Raw genomic sequence first — 25,725 nt, 5'->3', positions numbered from 1 at the left:
AGTACACATTTAAATCTCACATATCATGAGTAAAATCTGCAACACTTCTGAGGAAATGTTAAAATGTTCAACATCCATGTTCTCAACAAGTAAATAACACATTATAGGGCTACATTATGACCAGATTATATCTATTAGTTACTGCTGTGCACCATGTAAATCTCCAGATTCCCCTGGGAAATGAGAAAAATCATTTCAGACTTCAATAACTAACAATCAGTTATTGCTCTGGGCAATAATAAAGCTGAATGCAATTACCTAAAGTGAAGTTAGCAGTGTAACAAATGAAATACAGATTTCTTTCTCTCCTAAAATAAATGTAGCATCTCCTCATCACACACCACTGCATGGTATAATAGGGGTTTCTAAACAGTGTTTTTGTCTGAACTGCCTACTTGAGATTTGAAATACATGTGATTAAAACTTATATAAAAAGTTACTTTTTATGACATCACTTGCATGATTAGGGTTAGAAAAAGACTAATGGCTATGAATCTGAAAAAGTAAAGCACTCATTCTAGAAAAACAGATTTTAAGAAAAGATTATCTGATCCCAGTAGTACTCCTCCTTCCACAGTAAAGACAATTTACCCCAAAAGGGAAAGAGAAAATTTCTGTTCATAAAATAGCTTTGATCAGATTTTTCTCAAAACATGTTAAAGCTGTAAATGCAGCATTTCAGTCTTCATACTTATCCTACCTCGTATCACATTAATTTATTATTTATTCTGTTAACATGAAAATGTTCAGTCTGTTAAGAAGAAAAAAACTGTTTTTATTTAAAGCTGATTTTTAAAAGAAGTGCTTGAAAACTGAAGTCCCTAGAAGCTAGAATTTTTCTTAACTTAGCACTAGATTGTATAATATAAAGCATATACATAAATGTTCACAGGATGAGAAGTTATGCATATAACTCAGGAATTAATATTATTTCAATAAGAATGAAAATATTAGATACTGGATGAAAGAATAATATGAACAAAATATTCATAATTAAGAATAATAGTGTTTTCAGCTATACTACTTTCACCTTATTATGTAAAATAAGTATTAATACTCCATGCTGAATTATTGCTAATTAATTATCTGCATGTACTTTCTCTTTGTCACTACAGAATTCAATTATCCTGGCAAAGATTTCACAGCAGAAAGTTAATCCTAATTTCTGATCTTTTGAGAAACCAGCAGTTTTTTATTCATAAATACAGATTGGGCTTGAACCATGAATTTTGCAGTTATTTTGAGCTACTCAAGACTTTTTTTACACCTGAGGTTTAAGAAATAGCTTCTTATTATGCAATGGGGCTTTTTTTCATATTTTATCCTGCACTGATGTAGACATCTTTTTACAGCTCCTGGGAAGCTAATAACCCCCTTTGAAACTGACCCACTTTTTAGTTGTTGGACACTAGCTCATAGTGTTATACAAATCTCACTTTTAGACATTTTTGGGCAAAAAAATATCTTTCTCATTGCATATTTATATAATGCATGATTCAACATATCATTAGAACTATCAGTGTTAGTAATGATATATTTACAAAATGTGTTGAAGTAATTCCAGTCCGATCTGTCTGCCCTTCATTTTGGTACATGTTTTATTTGAATAAAGATATTGAAGAGATGGCTCACTTCGGCTGTACTAATCTTGAATGTCCTTTTGAGGTAATTTTAGCTTATATTTAGATATTCTGATATAAATCTCATTTAAAAAATTAAATCCATGCAGCCATTAAAGCAAGGCAGCATCAAGAAGAGCCTCAATATATAGCAGATTGGATAAAACATTACAGTGCAAAGCTGCATCGCTTTGGTCCAGTATTGTCTCAGTTAACTGGAATAATGCTTGGCCATTATTTGTAAGGTTTGAGAAGTTCCAGCTTCTTATTGCTCTAGCCTTATTCTACCATTGCAAAGCAAGGAGGAGAACAGGGCTGCTCTCCATGAATGCTGTCTACTACTCTGCTGTTAAGATCCGGTGTCTGAACTCTGGGTTTGATAACATTTAGACACAGGGGAGAATGACACCCACAAAGCCATAGCTCAGTGAAGGGGAATTCATGTTACATCTTTGGACTCGTGGCCAGCCAGGAAACATGGGTTGTCTCTGTACTTATTTTAATGGCTTGAAGCGCTGACAGAAAAAGCATCCACATTATTCTTGAATTCAGGCTGTGTAAAAATCCCATCTGTTTTCCCTCACAGGTGATGCCAGGATCTTTCTAGGAAGGATCCTTCTGTCTTGTGTCAATCATTACCAAAGGGAAAAGGTGTTGGGATGGGCAGCCTTGCCAGGAACAGCATGCCAGACACACAGCGAGTGAGCTGGTGCCTGCGTGGCTGAAGAGCACTTGTCACCTCTTCTGCTGTCATCCCTCCCAGCCATGGAAAAGCAACAAAAATGGCCAAGAGGACACTTCTGAAGTTCCTCTCACACTTCAGCGGCCTGTAGTCACAGCACATGCCATAGGTAGGCAGAGACTGTCAAGGTAAAAGACCTGATTTCTAATTGTAAATTTTGTTATTAGACTTTTTAGAGAATTTTGGTAGTCCACTTGTGTTTGCAGGAAGAAGTGGTGAAGGGTGACTTTTCTAGTAACGAATCAATAGAGCACACATTAAAGATATTAAGAAACAGACAATGAACCCAAAAAACAGCTACTAATGAAGATATACTTTAATAAGGTTTTTCTGGGAATGACAGTGAGCCACAGAGGCTTTAAGGTTTTTATCAAAGCTCCAGTTAGGAACAGAAACTCATTTTTTATAAAGAAATGAGAACAAAAAGGTTGGCCAACACCAAATAACATTGAGGATGGAATTAAAAGAGTGGTAAGAATCCATTACTGGTCTGGAATCATTAAACCATTTTTAAATTAAGCCAAACAAAAAATTAGAAGTGATACTTAGGTGGAAAGTTTTATTCCAAAAACTAATTTTTTGAAACTATTATGGTCACTGCTTCCAAATGACCCAACGCAGTTTGCCAAAGCAAAACTCTGACAAAGCACATGCTTACTTTTTGGATAAGAAAGTAACATCCAGGGTTAATGACATGCTTTAATTCTGAATTTGTCACTGATGGGATAATCCTATGAGATGTATTTTGGAAAGCATTTTGATAAATTAGGCAGACCACAGCAGATACCTGTAAAAATTACGTGAGAGCTGATGGAAATGTTTAGTGATAAGAAATCTTAGCCAAACTTCCCAAATCTCAGTTTATTAAAATTAGGGTTAGTCTGTGGTCTGGTTACAGTACATAAGCACCTTCCCAGTGAAAAGATGCTGCAAACTTCTCTGATAGATAAAGACAGAAGAACATTCATTTCTGATGTGAACTATGAATCTGGAGAATGCAGACACCATTGAACTGCTGTCTGTGACAAACTAAACTTTCTCTGGAATACATGTTCAGGAGGAGTGAGACAAAACTCTGCAGGAACCATACTTACTTTGATATGTATCATGTAATCATTTAATTGAATAATTTTGTCAACTGTCCATAAAATGTATTGATTATATAAAAGTTTAACATGGTTCACATTAAACAAATATTAAGTGAGAAGAAATATTTCCAAGTAGCCTTAACTGTATCAACATAATAATTTGGGACTATCATGCAATTTGGAGAGTATGGATCTCAAAATATATTACAAATAATTTATAAAACTGTATATAGGTTTTTGTTTCCTAGATGATGACACTAATATTTGGAAGTAGTCTTAGATTAATTCTGGCATTGCAAAATCCACATTCATTCTTGGAAGCTGAGCTTTTTATTTGATCCTGTAATAGATAGCTATTATTCTGATATTTAGCAGGTTAGCTTTTTTAAATAAAATGAACCAAACTAGTGTCACAGTAACTTTCAAAACATGCTATTTCCCCCAGTATGAAATACATAATTGTAATTACCTAATTAAATCAGCAAATAAGAAAATCTTCTTCCGCAACAGAAATGACAGTTGCTCAGGTATTAACAACTATGTGTTACATTGGTAATTCTATGTGTTACATAGAGTAATATTTGCAAGCAGAAATTGTAGCAGGAAAAGATTTTATTATAATGCTATCAAACTTCAGGAATCAGGACATACATATATAGATATGTGAGTATATATATATATATATATATATATACACATACATATATATAGTATATATATACACATATATAAAATATTTTAGGTAAGTGGGGATGTCTAAGTGTCCAAATTTGCTTCAAGAGAATGGAAAATGTCTACCACATAGAGAGATCTATTAGTATTGTAGAATACAAATAAGGAGTTTTTCCTTTTTTATTCTTCAAGGTTCCCAAACAAATCACAGTTTACTTCTGTCTTGTAACAGGGCCTGTTCCAAAGACCTTTGATGCTTCCTATCGACTCAACAGGCTTTGGACCTGGCCCTAAAGTAGTAAAACCTTTGTGGAATGTTTATAGATAACCACTTAGTCCATGCCAGCTTAAGGAAAGCAAAAGGAAATAAATTAAATGCATCTTCCAGTGACATAAGTCTCATGAAGAATTAACTAGGATAAGCACTTACTCTATCTGGTGCACTGTTGATCTGAACAATGCAGACAAAAATAATAATTAAAACATAGCTTCATGCTGAGATGAAACTTTCAAGAGAGTCTACTGTGTTAAGCTTATGATTTTTTCTGGTTTTGTATTTGCAAGCATAATTACGTCCCAGAGGCAACAGGAGCTAGAGCTTGTCAGTCCCTATTTCCCCCTCTGATAGATTAATTTCTTTACACAGGAATTCAAAAGTTGATGCCAGAGTAATAATAATAATGTAAACAATTCTTTTATTCTTTTAATCTGAAATGCATAATTTAATGGCACAGTTGTATAAATAATGAAAATAGCACATCTACTTTAGACAACTAAGGGGAAACTGAAGGTAACATTTAATGTAGTATTGATTGACCGCATCAACCAAACAACGGCAGACATCTGTATGGATGACGGCATTTAGGAAAATGCTACCAAGTCCATCAATACAGATCAAGTAGGGGTGGGATGGGGCAGACTTGATGGCTCAGAGTCCTGGTAATGGAATACGAAGCCTTTCACCCCCAGCACGCTGACTTGAGCCAGCCTAGGTCAGGCTGTCACTGAAAGTCATTACTGTCAGACGGTTCAGTGAAATGGGTTTGTCCTAATGGCACGCTGTCTGTGTCACAAAATGCACCATCTATCATGACTGACATCATGTTGAGATTTTCAGCTGGAAGGCTGGAAGGAGAGAGGATGGGCTCCACAACCCTCCTATCCCTGCAGGAAGCATGGGTAAGGACAGTTGTCTGGGACTATGCTGCAGGGATTTTAGGAATGCCTGATTTTAGGGATAGTGGTGTCAAGCATGATAGGAGTAGGCACAACACACGAGTAGCATGAAGTTACAGTAGCTCTCTTTTGGATGGATTTGAGAGAAACAGTCACACCTGGGGAAAGCAAAACAGGGCTTGCAAAAAAAAATGTAGCGGAGTCAGAATTCTTTATCAGGCAAAGGGGAGAAATGACATAGAAAAGCTAACTGAAAACAAGACAGGATAGAAGAAAGGATTTGAAAATGAAGGCATAGTGTGTACAGAGCCAGCATAGGAAGACATTGGAGAGATGCAAAGTGAGGAATTACATGGATAATGGGATGAGCTAGAGTGATTATTTCTTTCAGTAGCAGCTCTGGTTGGATATGAGAAGAGCAAGACTGTATCTGTCAAAGCCACCAGAAGAAATTAGATTGTTAGGAAGTGACAGGAGCACGAAGAGAGTTTTAGCTTTGTGGTTAGATGGGGAATACTGTACCTTGTAGAAGTTGTGAAATAAGGTATTACCTGAAAGTTTCAATGTTAGTCTGAATAGTAGCCCAAACCAAATAGCTGTTTTACTGGCAATATTGGTACAGTTCAGTTTAAGAGATGGGAAAAAACTCTTACCTGGTGATAGCAAAATTAATAGAACAAAAATAATTAGGAACATTGTTTCGCATCTTTGAACTTAATGTTTAGACATACATTAGGAGACAACAGGTTAGACAGTAGACAAGTTGTTGCACTTCAGGGATATAGTTTTCTGTATGTTAATTTAATCTGTGTTGTCAACTCGGAACAAAGATGTTGAGCATAATTTCCCAACCTTTTACCTAAACTAACTAAACTCTAAAAGCTCAGGAATGGCTTTGCAAAAAGATAAATAAAAAACGAAATCTATTTTCAATGGGCTCAACTACGCTTCTGTTAATAAAAGTTTCACAAATCAGAAACTTAAAAATCACTGCATATAATGAGGACAAAAAGGGACAGATTCTTGTCAAGTTGTCAGAAGAAACTGAAGATCTTATGAAAGAATGAAAACAGGAGGAAAACCAGGATAAGACAGTCACTGAAAACAACAGCTGATATATTTCCTTTAAGAAATTGTGAGGTAAAACTATGTAATTTAAAAATACATTTAGAGTTTTACACTAATCTGATCCAGAGATGTGACAGCAAACTGATGGGTGTGGCAAGATCCACAAAAAATCCCTCTCTGATTGACATACATTGCAGTTACAGTCACATAATAGTAATGGTACTTCTATTACAACCTCTAAGAAACAGATTAAAAATATCCTAGGACACATGTACTCCACCCAGGCCGCTTCTAATCCCACAAAACACAGCAAGCTTGTCACAGTAGCACTTCATTGTCTAAAAGTCAACTGCTCTTCTGACCATTCCATTCCGACCAGTGTGAACCCCTTCTTGCAGAAAACAATCGCAGCGGAAAACAATTTTCCCATAAAATGAGGATTAAGAATGAAGACATGAAAAAGTGAAATGAAAATGATGAAAACATGCCAATGCTTATGGAGCTCTTTTTCATGAGTCACAATTCCTTGTGGCTTTTTTACAGATTAAGCATTGAGGCTGCTGGGCATACACTGGTTTATTACTTAGAAGAACAACTGAGTAGTGAAATGAATATTGTGATTAGGTCAAATTAGGTAAAACTGAACTAGAACCAGATGTATTTTGCTACTACAACTCACATTGACAAAGTCCTCAGCAGTGGTTCAGATAATACAAAATAATGTAGCCAAGAACACTGATCTTGATATTTCTTCATGGAATTGTTTTGGTTGTGAATCTACAGTCAAAAATCACATGTAATGCCTGTTTCAATGTATCTGCTGTTTTTTTTTCATAATACCACATTCAAAAATCCAGGAGCATAATTGTGACTTGGATTTAAGTGAATCATATTGAAACAATCAAGAAATTAAAACGAAATATTAAAATATTTTACAGGTATATGGTTTCTGCCCTACCATTAGGAGTATGGATGAAATAAAATTATTGCTGAAAATTCTAAACACAGAAGAATCAGAAGGTGCCTACAGTAGTTGTGGCAACTCCAGTCCCAGAGGAGCACAACATTTCTTAGGAAGAAAACATAATGTTGTGACCAGTGACCTGCCACAATATGCTAAATATCTTCAGTGTGAGATTTCTTGGCAACAGAAAAGGGTACAAAAAAATATTTTGTCTCATGACTCAAAATCAGGACAGGCTATTCTTCTACGAAAGCTGTATCATTTAAAGCATTGATTAATCTTGCTATAGAAATGACTGGAGAAAACTGCTTTGGTATGCATGCCGGACATAAACTCTGAGTAATCAACTTTTCCGCAGGCTCATTCTCCACTCAGTACGCACGTTATCTAGAAAGATGGGAAAGTTCACCTGGGTACAGCTTTCACTTCCAAAGTTGCAGAGGTAAACAAACGCAAATGTTTATTTTCCTGTGTATCTTTCCTTACAAGGGAGAGCTACACTTGGCCACCAGGTGCCATTCTGCAAGAGCCAAGGCATGCACTTCCAATATTAATCAGCAGACTGTTCTGAGAGCCAGTGGCTTGCTTCTTGCACAGAGGAATTACCTGTTGCAGAAGACTCAGTCCCATCTCAAGGTACCCAGAAAATTACCTGCTGGAATTCATAATTATCCATGCGTTTTGTTTTTAGGACTTTGAATGTAAGCTCCCACTTGGCTTGTACTGATGGGGTGCTGGAGATAGATGATTTTTATGGTTCCTTCCAACCCAAACCATCCTGGGATACTACAGAGTGAAAGAGGCTAATTGCTTTTCGCTCTACAAGTCTGGAGCAACGTGGTACCTCCCCTGGAAAACCCTGCAACACACCCGAGCACGGCAAGCGAGCGGGAGCCACCCGGCCACCGCCAGGGCCGCGGGGCCGGGGCACAGCGGGCGGGACCGGGAGGCGGGGACGCGCGAGCAGGAGGTGGCGGGAGCCCCGCTGGCGCAGGAAGTCGGCCCGGCGAGGGAGGAGGGAGGAGGCGGAGCTGTGCCGCTCGGCCCGAGGTAGCGCGCCGCGTCCCGGGGTGGGCGAGCGGCCGCGGCCGCGGGGCCCGAGCGGGCGCTGCCCCGGCNGGCGGCGCGCGCGGCCGGCCCGCTGACCGTCGCGGGCCCGCCCTGCCATTGGCCGGCTGGAAGCGCGGGGCCCCGCGATTGGCCGGAGCGCGCTGTCAATCTGGGCGGCCCCGCCCCCGGAGCGCGGGCTAGAGGGGCTGGGGTGGGAGAGGGTCGGCTGTGCTGCCGCCATTTTGGGCGTGGGCTGGAATAGCTGGTGTGCTGCGCTGTCCTGCAGGCGCCTTTGGTGTTCCGTTTCACCGTACCGGGACCCCTCCAGTGCCAGGGCTGCTTTTTCGTGCTCGGGGAAGTACCACCCTGACTAGGCAGCCAAACTGGAGGGAAACAAACCCCTCACCGAGGTATCCTCGGCGGGGCCGTGTTCGAGGCCTGACCAACGGGGCCGAACTTGCTGAAGCCTGCCGTGCCTCCATGGGAGGATAGCTCAGGTTTTCCTTCATGGGCATGACTGCTCCCATGCTGCCCACCTGCGCGGTGTGGTTGGTGTGTGTGCGAAACTCCATCTTGTGTGAGGTTTTAGGGTGTCTGGAGCTGGACAATCTGCTGCTCTGTGTGCTGACCCCCCACGTGCAGTGAGACCGGGCCGCGTAGTGCGGCTGGATGTGTTCGGCCGGCTGTGGCTGTGCAGTAAATCTGATCCAACCCGGAGTGTTGAGCTGGCTATGTTTGCCTTACAGGCGAGATGTGTTCCGGGTACATTGGACTCCTTTGTGTTCTCTGCAGAGTGTTCTGGTGACGCCTGTGCTCAGAAAATCCCGGACAGAAATATGTGAATATGTGAGCTACAAAAACTTCTAAATGTGAAGTGTTGGCAGGGTATTCTCTGCCACAGTGTTCTTGTGGCTCTCAAGCTGCTCCACCTTCCATCAGCCCACACAGTTAAAGGGCAGATCATTGTAGTATCAGAAACCTGCTCTGAAAGAGCTTATGGGCTGTATATGCAGCATACACCTTCACACTCAGTAATTCAATTGCATGTCATAGGTTTTGAGTTCCTTCCTGTTGGGGCCCAGCCTCATTCCTAAAGAGCTAATCAGAATGGAAGGGTACCTGCTATTAAAGATGTATTTCTGTAGTGGAAAACTGTATAAAGTGATGTTTAAGAGATACACTAAATTCTACAAATGCGGGGAAAATAGAACCATTTATTAAGTACTGCATTTTGGCACATCATCCTTGGCTGAATCAATCACTTTACTCTTTGGTACAGAATGGGCTGGAGACAATCCATTGTTCAGAAAATAGCTTGTCTCCTTGCCTAAAGAAAAATTTGGCCAGTTTTTTTGTTGACATGATTGTCTTTCATCATGCATTGGAAAGATGTAAGTCTACTTCAGATACAATTTATGTATAAGTCTTCTCACTAAATCTGGTTGAGCACGAATAGATGAGCACAAGTAGATGACCTCAAAAGATCCATCAACAATCTTGGGAATTCTGTGATTTTACTTTATGTAGCCAAGAAGAGATTACCACAATGTTCTACAACCTGCTTATTGTGCTTAACATGGTATTTTGTATCTACAAAAGCAATACAGAAAATACTTTTTCAATGCAAATGTGGGAGCTCTTCAGACATGTAGATTTTGAAAGATTACTTTAAATCAGATTACTAAAGCAGAGATGCCTTTCAACAATGGCAAAATTCCTTATGTATTTAGCTTTAAGTCTTACACTGAGTTTTGTACAAAGGCAAATACATGTGGCTTCTATAAAGTCATATAAACAGGACTATTCCTTCCATTTCACACATAAGCAGCTGAGTTCCAGAGTTTATTACTGCCTCACATTGAATGACCAGGATTTTTCCATATCTTGTTTTTTAAGAACATACTTTAGTGATAGGTAATATGCAAGGAGATACATACTTTCTTCATAAAATTGGGAGTAAAGGCAGTATCTTTATTACTGGTTTTTGCTTGGTTGGTTGTGGGTTTTTTTCATGAATTTGAACTATGCAGTGTAAGTTTGTATGCATTGAAAGATGCTACACTCACATCTGTTCTGGATTTCATAGTTCTTGCTGTTAGACTCTGCAGCCTCTTCAGATTAGGAAGCCAGTTTATGTGCCAGTTTGAAAATCTTTACCTCACTATTGGTCAAAAATACAGAATGAAGTCTAGTCATGTCAGCTGATATATTAACCTCTGGTACCACTCGGGTATCTTTAGGATTTACTTAATTCAAGTATTTCTTCGAAATTCCCACAGCCCATTCTAAAGGGCATCTGAAGCTCAGGGTACTTTATGGCAGTAGCTCCAGAGAACATCCAATTTTAGTAGACCCTATGTAGAAAACAAGACAAGAGTTGTTTTCTTTGGATTATATTTTTGCAGTGCAATGAAGACATTGTCCTTGCATTTTTCTGTGGAATTTGTTTCTCTAGACCATGAATTAGTTTTGGTTAGATAATTTTAAATACTTTTCAAAATGAATTGATACCATGAAGTCTAGTTACTGTTAATTACAGTTAGAATTTTAAGAGTTTCTGTGAGATTTTTATCATAACTAGGGAGTCGTTGGGTTTTTTCCTTTGGGATATTTCCATATTAATCTAAATTTTGCATTAAGCAATGCAAGCTGTGAATTATAGGAGAGGAGTAGGGTTAACATTACAATATTGGGTTGCCTGTTAAAAAAACTAAACCAGTTTAGTATCATTGTGGGGAGGAAGTCACTCTGTTAAGTACTTGTGAAGAATAAGTGAATTACTGTGTTTACACGTTATGAGATATGGGAAGAGAATGCAACATAGGTGATTGTAAGATGGAGACAAAGAAGGCAGTCATTTCTATTTGCAGTAGAAGTCTCCCCCAGTCCTCTGACTCTCGTACAGTACTACTCTTGTAATGCAGTTACTCCTGGGAAACAGGAGTGTGAAAGTCAATGTTTTCTGACCCAAACTCTGCCTTAAATTTTTCTGCTCCTGTGGATTTTTTCATTTGCTTTGCTTGAGGAAAATATGTGAAGAGATTTGCAAAATAAATACTAGCTGATCATTTTTCAAAATAAAAAATGAAGTGCTTTTCAGTGAATGGCTATCCTCATTCCAAGTGAAGTCTGCAATGATTAAACATTAAAATGATCCATGGTTTAAATTAATATAAAGAATATTCTGGAGATTATTACGAAGATTAACATTTTTAATGTTTTAATAGTTCCATAGTTGATCAATCATAAGCACAGTGAAACTGCCTTTAGTTAACTAACCTGATGATCCTATATATCACTGCAGAATTATGTACAACATAAACCTTGTGGCATGGTTGGTGGAGGAGATGAAGCAACAGTGTTTCTTATAGCTCATTAATAATCAGGTTTATTCTTGAAGTATTTTTTGACACACTAAATAAGCAGGTAATATTTTTTTTGTTCCTTTTGAAAAGAAAATAGGAAGGAAAGACAGTTGTAGAAAAAACGTGTTTGCTCTAGAGGAAGGAGCTGTTGTTGCATGTAATGACAAACGTAGATGGTTACTGGTATGGCTGTGGAAGAGCAAGTTCTTCCATGTGTATTTTCAAATAGAACTTGCATTAATGCAGCTTTAATATCACAGAATTATCTGCAACAGCCTATGACTCCTGATACATTTTTATTCTTTAGAATTTTATTTGAAGGTCATGGGAAAATGTCACAGAATCCCAGGTGCTTTTATATCACTAGCTGTGCACAGATACCCCTGTAATCAGTGAGTTCAGTAAATACTTGAGGCATTCCTGACAGGGACAGTGCTCATTCCTTTGTTTCTCATTTGTTTTGTGTTTTGTTTTTTTTTAGCCACAGGGCAAAAATCATCATTAGTGATTTTTTAAGTTTGATTCTGGCTTTCTAAACACACACTGCAGTGATACAGTGGAGCTTTGCACAATACAGTTTATTGTGTCCTGAGATTTTTTTCAGTTTTAAATGTAATACATACATCATCAAAATATTGTTCATTCTGTGTTGTGATTGTTCTTGTCATTAGCCTTCACTCAGTATGTTTTACAATCAGAAAAAAGGCAGAATTGGGAAGAAAGACTGATGAATTAGCCAATGTAAACCCAGAAGGGGTTGTAAAGAAGGATTGGAAATAGGAAAGGAAGGGTACAGTAGAAATCCAGGGCTAGATGTTGAGCTGGTAAAATGAATAAATAAGGAAAGACTGTTCTGACAGCAGAAACTTATGGTGAAGTCAGAGCAGAAAGGACAAGTGTGAGAGGGGAAAAGAACAAATGACAGCAGTAGGTTAGTGTTGGGAATGATAGTTGGAAAGTTAAAATCCAGAGGACAAGCTGAATTACACAATTTTCTACACAAATTTGTTGTCTCTTATTAATGCTATTATTTCTAGTTTTAGGTAAGACAACAAATTCAAAATGGGGTTGCATTTCTGTAGTTGTTTGCCTCTAGCCAGAAAGCTAAATTAATTCTCATGTATTTCTATCGAAATAAAATAAGTAGTGAAACAGAATAATAACCTTTTATGTAATGAGCTGTTTTTTATTTTGGGGAAGCAGATTGTGTTGAAAATGTAGTAGGTTTCGAAGTCTCAATTGTTTTCTCCCTGGCTGTGCTGTGTGGTGTAAATGAAGAAAAGGTTACGTTTACCCATGATAATTCCCTCTCACATTTACATTATCAATCAGCCCGTGTAGCTTTTTGTGCTTTTATCTATTGTGTTTTCCTTGTAATCTTTACATATGAAGTTCTCAATTCTACAAACTCTTATGCTGAAATTTATTCACAAATGGCTCTGACAGATGTACTCTAGAAGCCTTAAATGCTGTAGTTTAAGATGGTGCCAGCTGGTTGCTTCTCCCCACCCCTGAGATTGCAGTATGTATGGAGGAACTGGCAATACCTGCACCTCAGTTCACTTCCCTCACCTGAGCTCACATTCCTTTTAGGGTGCTGTGTGCTGATGTGGAGGCTGGGAATCAGATCCTGGGTCCTGGGCACAGAATATTTCCCCTTTTGTTGTCCTTTCTTACAGCCTCCTGAACTCTGGCAGGAGATTAAGCACCTGGATCAGCAACATCTTAAGGCCTCTCGGATACCCAGAGTTTGTTGAAGAGACACCTCTGTGGTTTTGAGTTGAATATGTTTAACTTTTTTTTTTAATTACCTATATTTTCAGTTTGTCACTGTATCAAATCCGTGTGGAGAATTATTTCCAAGCTTGGCTTTACCATGTCACCATCTCTGCTTAAACTCTTGGCTTTTGTCTGCTTTTAGAAATGATAATGCCTAAAAGCTTATACTAAAAACCATAGGTCTTTCTTTCATGTAATATGTGTGCTATAGAAATTGTTTAGTAGGCGGTGTGTTGCTCTTATTGTGTGAGGAGCTGGTTACACTGCCTCCAATTAAGATTGCATCACTTACTTTACTGCTAGACCAGTTTTGTATTACTTACACTCTTGCCAAAAGGAAATTGTTAACCTGAAGCAGTGAATTATTTGTTTTGTTTTTGTGTCTTGGCTGTCAGACTGAAAGCACACTATTTATATAGCTAACATTTAAATTTGGTTAGGTCCTTGATTTACTGTTACTCAACTAAAATTAATTTTAAAATTCAAACTGTACAGTAACAATAAAATGGATAAAGAGCTGCTGAGCTGTCAGCACTCAGAAGTAATGGCTGGGAGGCCACTGGCAATGGTTGAGAGCCTGTGCGGACTTATCCCAGCATTTGCATCAGGTGTGATGTGCTCGTTGTTTTGGTCAGTTGTCTGTGGGTAAACATACAGGCATTGTGGCGAAGTGAGCAAAGCCTTGTGAGTAGTTCAGTAAATTGCTGGATTGATGAAGAAAGGATGAAGTTTAAAGCACAGCTGAGATCATGGTAACATGAGTCTGTTAGAATGTAGTTCATGTGCATGTGCCAAGGAACGAGGAATGCTGGATGTATGTGCAGAATGGAAAATTTTTATTTTCTAGAGGTGTGGCTGAGAGAAGACTTAGAGGTTTGTGAAGAAGGTCCTGTAGACAAAGGGGATTCAGTTGCAAGGCAGTGTCAAGAAGGGCTGGTAATGCCTAGGAGAGGTAGAAGCATAGTTTGAATAATAAGACCAGTGTAGGAATGTTGCATCTCGTTTTATTTAGATGGAAAACATTTCCTGAAAAGTTTGAAAGCATGATGAAGGTCCTGAACAGACTTAGTTCTGTTTGTAGAACTGCCCTTGGGAGGTGGGTTTGAGATTGGGTTCATGCTTGCTGTGGTGTTTCTGACCGCGCATCTGCCTTACCTCAGCCAGCACTGTTAGCTCTCCCTCCCACCTGGTTGCTGCAGAGACCCTCGTGCATATGTACTGTTCAGTGTCCTAGGCAAGGCTGTGCTGAATGTGTTTGAATTTGTCATTTCTTCCCTTTGCGGAGGACATGAAAAGCATTGCTTCGGTTTTGTTGTATATGTATGCAGCATGAAAAGCTTTCAAGAATATGTTTTTTCAACAAATTTGAGTATTATTTTAATGGAGTTGCTAAGAATTGCAGCAGCTAATAATTTACTGTTTTGGTTTTTTTTTATTCTGAAATCATGAAACGGTAAAAGCAAGGGTGGATGTTGCTTTCCTTGGAATTTTTTTACATGCTATTTAATTTATGAATGAATCTTCCTGTAATTTGGAGTGAAAAGGTTAATAAAGCATTGTTAGATTGATGCTTACTTTTTATTCTGAAAGATAGGATAATTTGAAAGCAGGGCTTATTCTGGTATCTTTCTGTGTATGCAAAGGTAGAGACCAGCAGGCTAAACAGGAAGGGCATTCTGGAAAAAATATTATAGAGACAAAACCTATTGAAAAAAGCTTGAAACTATTTTCATTTTAAGTACACCAGCGGGGTTAAATAATACTAATAACTTCTGTTAGAGTAACATCATAATAATTTAAAACTAAAGTTCCCAGCACACTTGCTAATATCTTTTATGGCTTCATTAAAATACATCTGAAATAATTTACAGAGCAAAGCTTCTGGGTGAATTCTTCCAGTTCTGCATGAGAAGAGTGCCTGTTTATCTTCATGCATGTTTATATAGACCCGTGGAAATTATGATGTAAATGTGGATGCTGTACTAAAACATAGCCATATATGCAGAGTAAGGAATTCAAAGCATTTGTATCCTGTCATTTATTGCACACAAGTAATGTATATTGTATAGGCTTGGTATAATTCTGTATCCTGACCATAGAAGGGCACTATAGAATATGTACTCTACCTTGAGGGGACCTTGAAGGGGACGGAATAATGTGTGTAGGAAAAATCCCAGGGGAATGACTCTCTTACCAAACTTGTCTCTTTTTTGATTTTGAGCATTCACATTTACGCGCATTGCGGGAAATAGTGAAGAGCTGGGAGGACGTTTCCCTTGTACTACACTGTTACACATTTTTATCTACTCACCTTATTAAAATAAATAAATAAATATATATATAGAGAGAGATATACATATATGTATATATAGATACATATAAATATATAAATACATGTATGGAAACAACTGGGACAGCTGTAAAGCTAAGTGTGTGGGATAAAGTCTTCTGAAAGGTAAAAGAGAAGGCAACTTAGCTTCATTTTTAGAGATGACCCAGCTCTCCTTAAACTTTTAAACTTATAGAGCTGTACAGCTGTTGATACAGTAGTGGCCAGATTGGGCAATTGTAGCAGGAAGAGAACAGACCTGCAGTTTCTTGTGATGTTGGTGTGTTCTTAAGAAAACCAATCTGAACTCATTTTACTGTATGCTCTTGAAGGTTTTTCATTGTTGTATGTCATCTGCAAGGTTAGATTTCAGGCAGTGCAATCACCTTCTCCTAATAAAATTTTATGGCAGAAGCACACAGTCTGCTATGACTCTAGCCAAGGGCATGTGCAAACCCCTTGTCCTGGTTTGTCACCCAAGGACTCCCTAGTGCTTAGGGAGATGCCCTCAGGAAATTTAAGCAAATGGAGTGGAATGTCATCTGCCATTTATCTCAGGCTAGATTCCATAAGAAATGCTCACGAACTGGTTTTCAACTGATGTCTTTTAGCAGTCTTACAACAATTCTGTTTGTGGTATAGGAATCTCTCATCAGAGGTGTCTTTTAGACCAGAAAAGGCCAACGTTTAACACATTAGAGTTCAGGATTTAAAAAAAATGTGCCATCTTCTAAAGCAGCCCCCCATTAAAAAGTGTTCAATTTTGTATTTCACTACTGTTTTTATGGTAAATAAAATTTCATTCATATTGAATGACTCAAAACAAAAGGAATACTTCTTTTTAGTGTTTTTTTGTCTCAGTGTCATCCTTTCTTTTGGCATTCTTCTGGTAAAGCAAAATCTCTTCATTATGACACACACCTGCACACTGTTCAGGAGCAGAGGGAAGAGATGGGGCTGTAGTCTCCTCCCACCCTGTCCCCGTTACTGGGGGGAGCCATGAAAAGAGCCCAAACAGGCATTTGCACAAATGATTTCATCCAAAATCTTCAGCTGTTCACATGATGTTCTATTTCAACTGATAATTTTATGCTGGTTGATGATTTTTCATTTTGCTGCCGTTCTTTCCAGCTGCACTGCACAATTTTCTCTGCTTTAAAATGAGGCAAGGAAACAGTTTACCAGATTTTCTGATGATTATTAAAGCTTACTTTTTCATTTGGTGCATATAAAGGTTTTAGCCTGATTTTGATCCATTCATTTAATTCAATCTTTGTTCAAGGTTAGATTGTCAATAGATATCAGTGATCTTAGACTCCCCTTTTTGTTCAAATACAACATAAAGCTCCCAAAGAGATGGTATCATGTAAGCTATTACTTTATTCTTTATCTTAAAAATCATTGCCTTTAATGGGATCTCTAGGTAGTTCTCAGGAGAGCCAAGTCTTGAGCAATTTAGATAAAATCTGCAGAGAGTATGCTTGGCCTATTGTTTTGAACAACTTTGGAAACTACTGAGCTGATATTATTTACACCATATTAAACTTCTCACCCACTTACGGCCTAATCCTTCAAAACCATGTAGGACTTGGTTTTGAAAATGCTGCTGTTAACATCTGTGGGTCTGTGTTCACTAAGGCTGACGATTAAGCTCATTATTAAGTGTTGTAGGGCTGAACTTCACATTTTTTTCTGTTAACACTTAAGCTAGCTACTGGTTACCTACTGGTTTTGGTCGCAATTTTAAAGAAAGAAAGTACAAAAAAATATATATTGTGCTAAGGCTGATGGAATGCATGCCAGCTTTATGTTCGGATCTTTATGGGGAAGATCTGCATCTGGATGCACTCCTATGCCATGTGTTGCAGGAAGACCCTCCTTGACCAGGGATGCTGGACCAGATGACCCACTGTGGTTTCTTCTAACCTGACCAGTTCTGTGATTGCTCTGTCTATAATGAGCTGTTGAATAATGGAGGAAAACATAAATACAAAACCCACCAAATTAAAACTCCTTACACCTCATGTTTCTTTTGCCTGGTGACTAGACTAGATAATTTTTTTTAAAGCTTAGTTGCTTTCCTCAATGCTTAATACAGCATGTGAAACAAAACAAAACAAAAAAGGCATAAAACTATTTTTCTTCATTCATAGATCAGCCTTTTTAATACTTACTGAGCTGCAGTAGCTTCAGAGAAAGGAAAAAAATGTGCATTTGTTCTGAATGCTGGATGGAGAGATTACCTGAAGTGATGGGCTTCAATGGGCTCTTCTAAGAGCGACCAGCGCTTTGGGGCCCAGAGCACGCTTGCTACAATGAAAGAGGTGGAGAATGGGTCTTTCTTTGGAGATCTGGAAGGTGTTTATTGCTTCAGAGGGTGTCCAGGGACAAACTTGGGCTGAGGGCACAGGGTTTTGTATGAGGGAAAAGGGGTCAATCTGAGGATCAAGAACCAATGGGAATAGGTGAAAGTGGTGCAGGGGAGGGGGCAGCCAACCATTGGAATCAATAGGGTAACAGGGGTGAGACCCTGCGGCAAACTGGGACGAGTGGGGATCGGGATAGGGAAGAACATTCCAGGGAGTACACAAATGTGGTGAACGAGGGTTGAACTGGGGTGGAACAACTGTACAAACCAATGGAACTTAAAGATGTTGATATGTGCCTGCAAATGCCTGTGGGAAGGAGGCACTTCTGCCCCTAACCTTAGAGGGGTGTTCCACCTGCCTGCTTCGGCCTCTCCAGGGCCGAGGCATTATAGCTCTGGTGGCAGGCCCTTGGACCTCCACGATTATCCTTTAAGTCTTGTTGTACACCAAGTTTAGTAATGGAGCTAATAATTTTTTTTGCTGAAGTGTTATGATTAAGTTTATGTGGACTGAGCTCTTGTTTGCTACTGTCATTTGTAGAGCGCTTTCAACTTTTGCAGGCTTGCTCAGGCTAGGACGGGAAGCAATCATTTGGCCATAAACATGGTGACTAGTTTTGGCAATTACTGTGACTTGAAGTTGTATGATGGGACATTGTGTGATACTACAGTGAAATATGTTACAGAAGGGCACATTTGTCTGCCTCCCAGCTTTGTGCCTTCATGATGTATTTGTGACTCTTTTCTCTTCTGGTTTTCAGTTATTAAGATAATTATTTACTGAGAGTTGGGTTTCTGCTTGAATGATAGGCATATTCAAGGAGAGTGGATATCAATTAATGGAGAAAAACTAAGTGCAGACTTAACCTCACATACTTTAAAAAGTTTGGGTTTTTTATAAACAGTGTGAGAGCATGAAAATAAAGGGAAAATTACAGCAATTTCAAAGTGTCTTGTTCTGATATATTACTTTTAAAAGCTATTTCAGTTTTTAAATAATTTGCGCTGAAATCTTTTGGTTTTAGTAGACTTAAGTTAAGGCAAGTGAAAAGAAAGGCATCATAGAAATAAAAGCAAGATAAATATGAAATTGCTACCTGTTCCAATTTTTGTTTGTGTGAATAATTTTAGAAGTTATAGGATTTATTTTCAATAAAGGCCATTATCCCATATGGCAATATTAAAAACTTTGCGAAACACTGTTCTCTGGATGATTGAGAACTGTAGTTTAAGATGGATATACTAAAGGGAAGGATAATCCCTAAATACTTCTTCTCACTGGAGGAAGAAATCAGAATTTCATTTCCATCAAAGATGAGCCTAAGCTTAAAATTCTACAAATGAGAAATTAACAAGTGTGTGTAATTGAAGCATTCAGGCTTATAGCAGGGCCATGGCTTGTGGCAGTCCCAGGAAGAAAGTAGCATTTAGGAAAAACAGAACTTTTGTCAGTTCCCACAACTAAAGAGGGGAGAACAGAGGGCTTAATTTCTCATTTAAAGAAGGGAAAGAAGTCACTCTTCCCTTGCTGTAACACCTAGGAGGGCAAAACAGTCTCTGAGACTTGGGAGTAAGACTTCGGTAAAACCATATGGGACTCCATTGCATTTAAGAATGGCAACTTCGTAATGTACTGGAAGTGAAGTGCTTAGGCAGACTTAGCTGATTTTGAAATTAAGGTCTTTGACCTCTAGCTTAATGCCTGTTATTTAAATTAGTCCCTGCTTTATGAAAGGAAATGAGTGCTGAAGGGATATATGGCAGGGATCAAAGAGGGAGTAAAATTGCTGCGATACAACTGAACTGCAGAGGTGTCCTCTGCTGACGCATCAATTACTGAGACAGAGCAAATAATTGTTTCTCATTGTTGCTCTTGACTCTATGAATTTTTGACTCACGAGGCAGAGAGGTGTGCTTCACTGTTTTGTGTGGTGGTGGTGGTGGTGACATCCTCCCTACACCTCGTGCCACAGAGGTGACTGTACAGTGTCTGCAGGTGCTCCCATGAAAGCTGTGTCCATCCTTGGCAGATCTGCCTCTGGCCAGTGGGGTGGTCTGGGTGTCTGTTCTCCTGCCCTTTTTAGCTCTGATTTCTACCATAGTTCCATGTCCTTCCCTCTCCCCAAAAATGTTTAGACAGATTTAGTTATTTTGAAGAATGTTATTCTGAAATATGGTGTCAGTTATTGTGTAGTTGTCCCTTTAGCGGAGATTACTCTTCTCTCTGTGAAGTACTGCATTTTAAACTGTCTGGCAAGGCAGAAATGAACCACATGTATGCTTTTTTTCCTTCATGAACTTCTTTAAGGATATTTTCTTGACACCAGTGCCATAATAGATTAATAAAAGTGGGGGGAAAAAGTTCCTCTTCGGACATTTGGAATTTTAAATTCATTCAGTTGAAGATCTGTCTTCATATTAAAGTGAATATATGTTTCACACATGCTATAGCTCTACTCATCTCTGAAGCAGGGAATCTTGTTCTGAAGGCATAACAGCCTAATAATGAAAATAAAATGTAAGGTACACAGAATCACTACAATTAGGAATATTCTTCTGCAAAATTTCCTATTTTTTTAAAGTAAGAATAACACCAATTGCAAAATAGATCTCTTCTGTATAAGTAGTGCTTTTGTAAGTGTGTTTTGGCCTACTTAATTTTCATCCTGTAGAAGCAGAGGCAAACTGTACTCTTCTGGGAATGGAAGGAACCTTTTAACATTTTTAATAGCCTACTTTTACTTAAGAAAGTGATTTTACATAAATATGAACTCCTTTAAAAAAATCTTATTGACGTTTTGCCACCCTTGAAATGTTCACTCTTCTCCTAGCTGTGAGTACATGTAAGGATAATCTTTTCAACTCTTCAGGTGTTCAAAAACATTCCATATTTAGCAAAATTATGTAGACTCTTCACTAGATGAGAAAATGCAAATATTTGGGTGCAAATAATCCCACCAAATTTTAGGTACTCTGAGCAGAATTAGAAATAATAACAAGAAAGCAAGATTGCCCGAGGTGATTTGGATTCCTAGCCATTACATTTCTTTCTTCACCCATTACAAAGGGAGTGGAGATGGCCTCCTGTGTAGCTTGCGTGTCTGAGTTACGTTCCTGAAATTTAGTGGGACTAATCTGGGTTGTTGATGAAATCAGTTTTTCAGAATATATTGCCTTAGGATTTTGAAACATTCATGAGGATATGCTCAAAATTCTTATGAACTATTATCTGTTAATTACTTTTGTTAAATAAATGCAGGGCTAATTTCCTGCAGTTTGTAGGTATTGTATAGCTAAAAAACAACAGAGCATCTCCTTTCGCTATAGTGCAGAGGGTACTAATTGGAAGGAGCAATGTGTGTTTTGTTCCTAGTGCTTACATGAAGATGTGAAACAGCTTCTGAGTAAAAGTTGTAGTTCCTATATAATTTGAGTCTTGGCATGTGGTACAGTGTGTGTTGTCCTTGTGTAGAATGTTGAAATTATTTTAATATCTATTCTGACTGGAGTTGGATCCTGTGTTTTTGATTAATTTTCTTAAATTTAATTAAATTTAAATCACCTCTGCTGCTTTCAAGGTTAAATTAAGTAAAGAAGTATTGTGTTCCTTTTATTAACAGAAGAATAAATAAATCCCTAGATAAAGCAGAGATTGATTCTGCAAGAAGCACCATGGGCAGGGGACTCTTTCCTTGGAAATAATATTCTTTGAGAGAGACTTTCCAGAGGAATGGAAGATTGCTGTAAGGCTTACCAAAAAAACACGAATGTATTTTGTTTGTAGAAGTTTTTTTTAAGGTTGTATTAGTAGTAAAGATTTTTAAATTCTTTTTCTTTGCTACAGTATGGTTAAATAATTAATCTACATTTGTTTAGCGATTTTGGCTGCAGGCTGCTTCCACTGCTGTGTAGACAGATCTTAGTTACTGTACTTCAGCAGTACAATAACAAAAAAAGCCAATTATAATAACCAGCAGCAACCATTTCCAAAATACCTACAAGCAGATGGCTTCCCACTTTAAATGTAGTGCTGCCAGTTCTTTGGGATAACTTCCAGATGATCCGATGTGCTCCTTGAATTTTACCTGAGGTAGATAAAGTGCTACTTTTGCTTTCTTATAACTTGTAAATATTTTACTATCCATTGGTTACGAAACTATCAGCTATGGAGTTAACTGGGGGAAGACCAGTTCCTTCAATGATGTCAGTAAGTTTTCATAGCATCTTTGAATCATGTTAAAAATGAACTGATTTATGAGTTCAGATGATCAACCTGCATTACATCCAACAAAACAAACAAAAAAAGAGTTATGTTTAAGGTAGATATCTGTTTGCAATTAAAGATTAGGAACTTCTGCATATATACAGATGCCAAAGACTTGGTTCAGTAGCTTTATGTTCTGTAGTGATTCTTTTCTGTCCTGAAGTTTTACTTGCTTTTCTCTCAGCTAACTATATTTCAGCTACAAAACCAGTAATTTCATTGATTATTTCTTTAATATGCCCACTGTTCATGTTTAGGCAACCTACTGGGAGAGTGCAGACATGCTGTCAGATATCACTGCTAAGAAAGTTTGTACACATGCAGATATGCATGTCTTGTGAGTGTGTACTGATTTACATTTTAAGGCTTATCATTGTTATTAATCATTTGTGTTGCACCAATAATGTACAAAGTGCAATCTCTCTGTAGATCCTATTCTTATTTTTTATTAATATTTCTAAAGTCATTCATAGTCATTCATTTCTATTTCATTAATGTAATTTCTTCAGTTTTTTTTTCAGCTGGTGTAGAAAATGCTATGTATACATCAAGAACAGTGAATTGGGATTTAAAGTGTAGCCAGACCTTGAGTGGACATTTAGGACTGGTTTTTATCTTACCAAATGCTATTGACGGTTAGAAGTTATAATAAGCAATTTATTTATTATGTGCTTTAATTATTATCAGCCACTGCTTAGGAGTGAAAGAAGAGAGTAACAAAGTGTTTTTCTGAATGTGTAGCTTTCAAAGGTGAATTACTAGAGGGGAAGCCAAAGGGGGTGAAAAAATAGCGGAGAGTACCACAAAAACAAAGATGTCTTTTAATCTTGTAGCATCCCTGAAGCAGAAGTAAATAAAAAATCATTGGGGCCTCACTTTCTTTTCTTAAAACCATCTTTTATAAAAGCTTGAAAGTTGAGGACTGCTCACATTGCTTTCATATTATCTGAAATTACTTTTCAAGTATTTTCAGTAGAAGGAGCAGTGATAAGTTCCTTTACATGTTTTTTTTAATGGTTGTGTAGTCATTAAAACTTTAGGGACTTGAAGGCTGCTTGGGATACATGCAGTATGGTGTGCTGTCTGTCCCTTTGGCTTGGCAAAGAAATACAGAAGAAGCCTCCAGAAGATCCTCCATTTGCTGATGTCAGAAGCAGCAAAAGGGTCAGAGACCTGAGTGTAAATTTCTCTTACAGTAAAGATGATCAATTATTGTAGGATGAGCACTCCTATTTTAAATGGGGAAGATTAGTTTTGTAACTCACAAAGGTTTCAGGCTTTTTCTTTATCAAGAAATGGTTAGAAAGTTGCATTGAAAATCATTCCTGTAGCAAGGTTCATAAATAATAAATATTATCTCTTATTAATCCATATTTTAGCTTAAATCTAGCTCATGTTAAATTGCCCAAAAATATTGGATTCTTTACAAGAGAAGGTGATGAGCCGTAGTCCCCAAGGAATTAAATTGTGATAACAATCTCAGTTTTGAACATGCTAATACAGACCTGTTATTCCCTTTCCACATCTATCACAACACATTCTAAATTGTGGCTGATCTTCTATGCAAATAGCTGTCTTGTTAGACCCTGGGCTCTGTGTGCCAGTGTCTCCGTGGGTTTCTCAGGCATTTGCTCTGTGACCATCAAAGCAGTGGAAATGAATGATGATTACTGCATCCCTTTGAAGAACAAAGAGGACTCGAGGTTCTAGATGCAAGAGTTGGTGACACTGAGCCGTGCCGGCAAAACCGAGTATCTCTGTGGCTTATTTTAAGTCAGGAAATAATCTTTGCCTGTGTTTTCTTCTTCTGTTTTATTGGCATTGCTAAAACTGCAAACATCTTTCACAGCTGATGTTTTGTTATAAACTATTAGTAGACTGTGGAAATTGCAAAAGGCAAGTCAAAACAGTCTCCTAACAGTGGCATAAAAAAGCCAAGAACTAGTTTTGCTGTGTAAAAATGTATCTGTTACCTCCTCAATTAGCTGAAATTTCAAATTGTGCTTTTATTTTTCCATTCTAATTATTATGATGTGAATGGTATTGAATACAACCCAATCCTGTGAAGTATAATAGAAGGGGAAAGAAATGCAACCCAGTGAATTACAGTTCACTGCAACTGTGTTTTACATAAAGCAGGAAGTATTCTCTTAATTGAACCAAAGTAATATATGGAAAAATTAGAATGCTATAATTGAATTTTCAGTTCAGATTAAAAACTAGTGGCACTCTTCTCTACCTTGCTATTATTCCCGAATACATTTTAAAAAAGGTTGCTGACTTTGGAGCATCCCAGTTCATTTTGCGCCATGTGTCCCACAAATGAAATTAAGGAGCCTGGATTTGTCACTTGACATTAAATGCCCGAAATGCATATAGAACAGATAAATATAAAGTAATAAACTTTGTGGTTTTAAAATGCACAAATAGCTAGCGGGCATCATTCCTACAGCTGTATTTTAAATCATGTTTGAAGCTATGGAGAAAATAATGGTGGTTGCTTTAAATTTGGGATGCTGGCAGTAGTGTTCAGCAGTGCCATGGCATGCTTTTTGGGTCGTGATTTGGCATCTCAGTGCCTTCCAGGGTTGCAGTTCCCAGAAAGCGTGCCTTGGCAGCGACCAGGGACGCTTGTCTTGCTGTAGCACAGCTGGTTGTGCCTAACAGGAAAGTACAACTCTTGCAGATAACTCCATGGCCATATGTGCACAATCTGCGCATGGTTTGTGGCTACCCAGGATGATTCAGCCCAAGTTTGCCCTTGGCATGGTTCTCATCAGGGCCAGTTGGGAAAAGGCAGGGGTTGGCTGCTGTGCATCTTCTGTGCTTGAACAGTAAATCTGACACTTCTTGGAAACGTCAGACCTCTCATGAGTGTGGGTGTTTATGTTGGGACTCTTGTGTTGTAGAGGCAGTCAGATGGTGGGGCTTATCATCACTGTGGTGAGTCATGCCTTCAGCCCAGCTAAAAGGGCTCAATCCCAGTGTTTTAAGCAATAAGCATGACTGTAACAGCCAGTTATTTCATAATCAGGGAAAAAGAGGTGAAATGAGTGTGTTTGTAGTATCTGCCACTTGAGAGGCAGCCCTTTGAGGCATGAATATAAGACTATAAGCTTTTGCATGTTAAAAGATACATGAGGAATTTACTAGAGCAGTGTTCAGATGGTGCTTGTGCAGTTACATGAATGGTGTGGAAGCACCAATATACCAGAAGGAACGTCTTTGTATGGATGATTAT

General features: G+C 38.2%; 1 protein-coding gene across 1 annotated transcript in view; it reads left to right on the top strand.

Annotated features, from left to right (window-relative positions):
- Positions 1 to 8,334: 8,334 nt before the first annotated feature.
- TRIQK (triple QxxK/R motif containing) overlaps positions 8,335 to 25,725 on the top strand; it is a 53,866-nt gene continuing 36,475 nt past the window's right edge. The window contains exon 1 of the mRNA XM_041412890.1: positions 8,335 to 8,379. The gene's annotated coding sequence lies outside the window, so the exon portion shown is untranslated. The remainder of the gene's footprint in view (positions 8,380 to 25,725) is intronic.

Source organism: Onychostruthus taczanowskii, unplaced genomic scaffold, assembly GCF_017590055.1.
Source record: "Onychostruthus taczanowskii isolate IOZ18803 unplaced genomic scaffold, ASM1759005v1 scaffold4, whole genome shotgun sequence".
NCBI lineage: Eukaryota > Metazoa > Chordata > Aves > Passeriformes > Passeridae > Onychostruthus > Onychostruthus taczanowskii.
The sequence above is the reverse complement of the archived record's forward strand: the minus strand, read 5'-3'. Positions and strand labels throughout refer to the sequence as shown.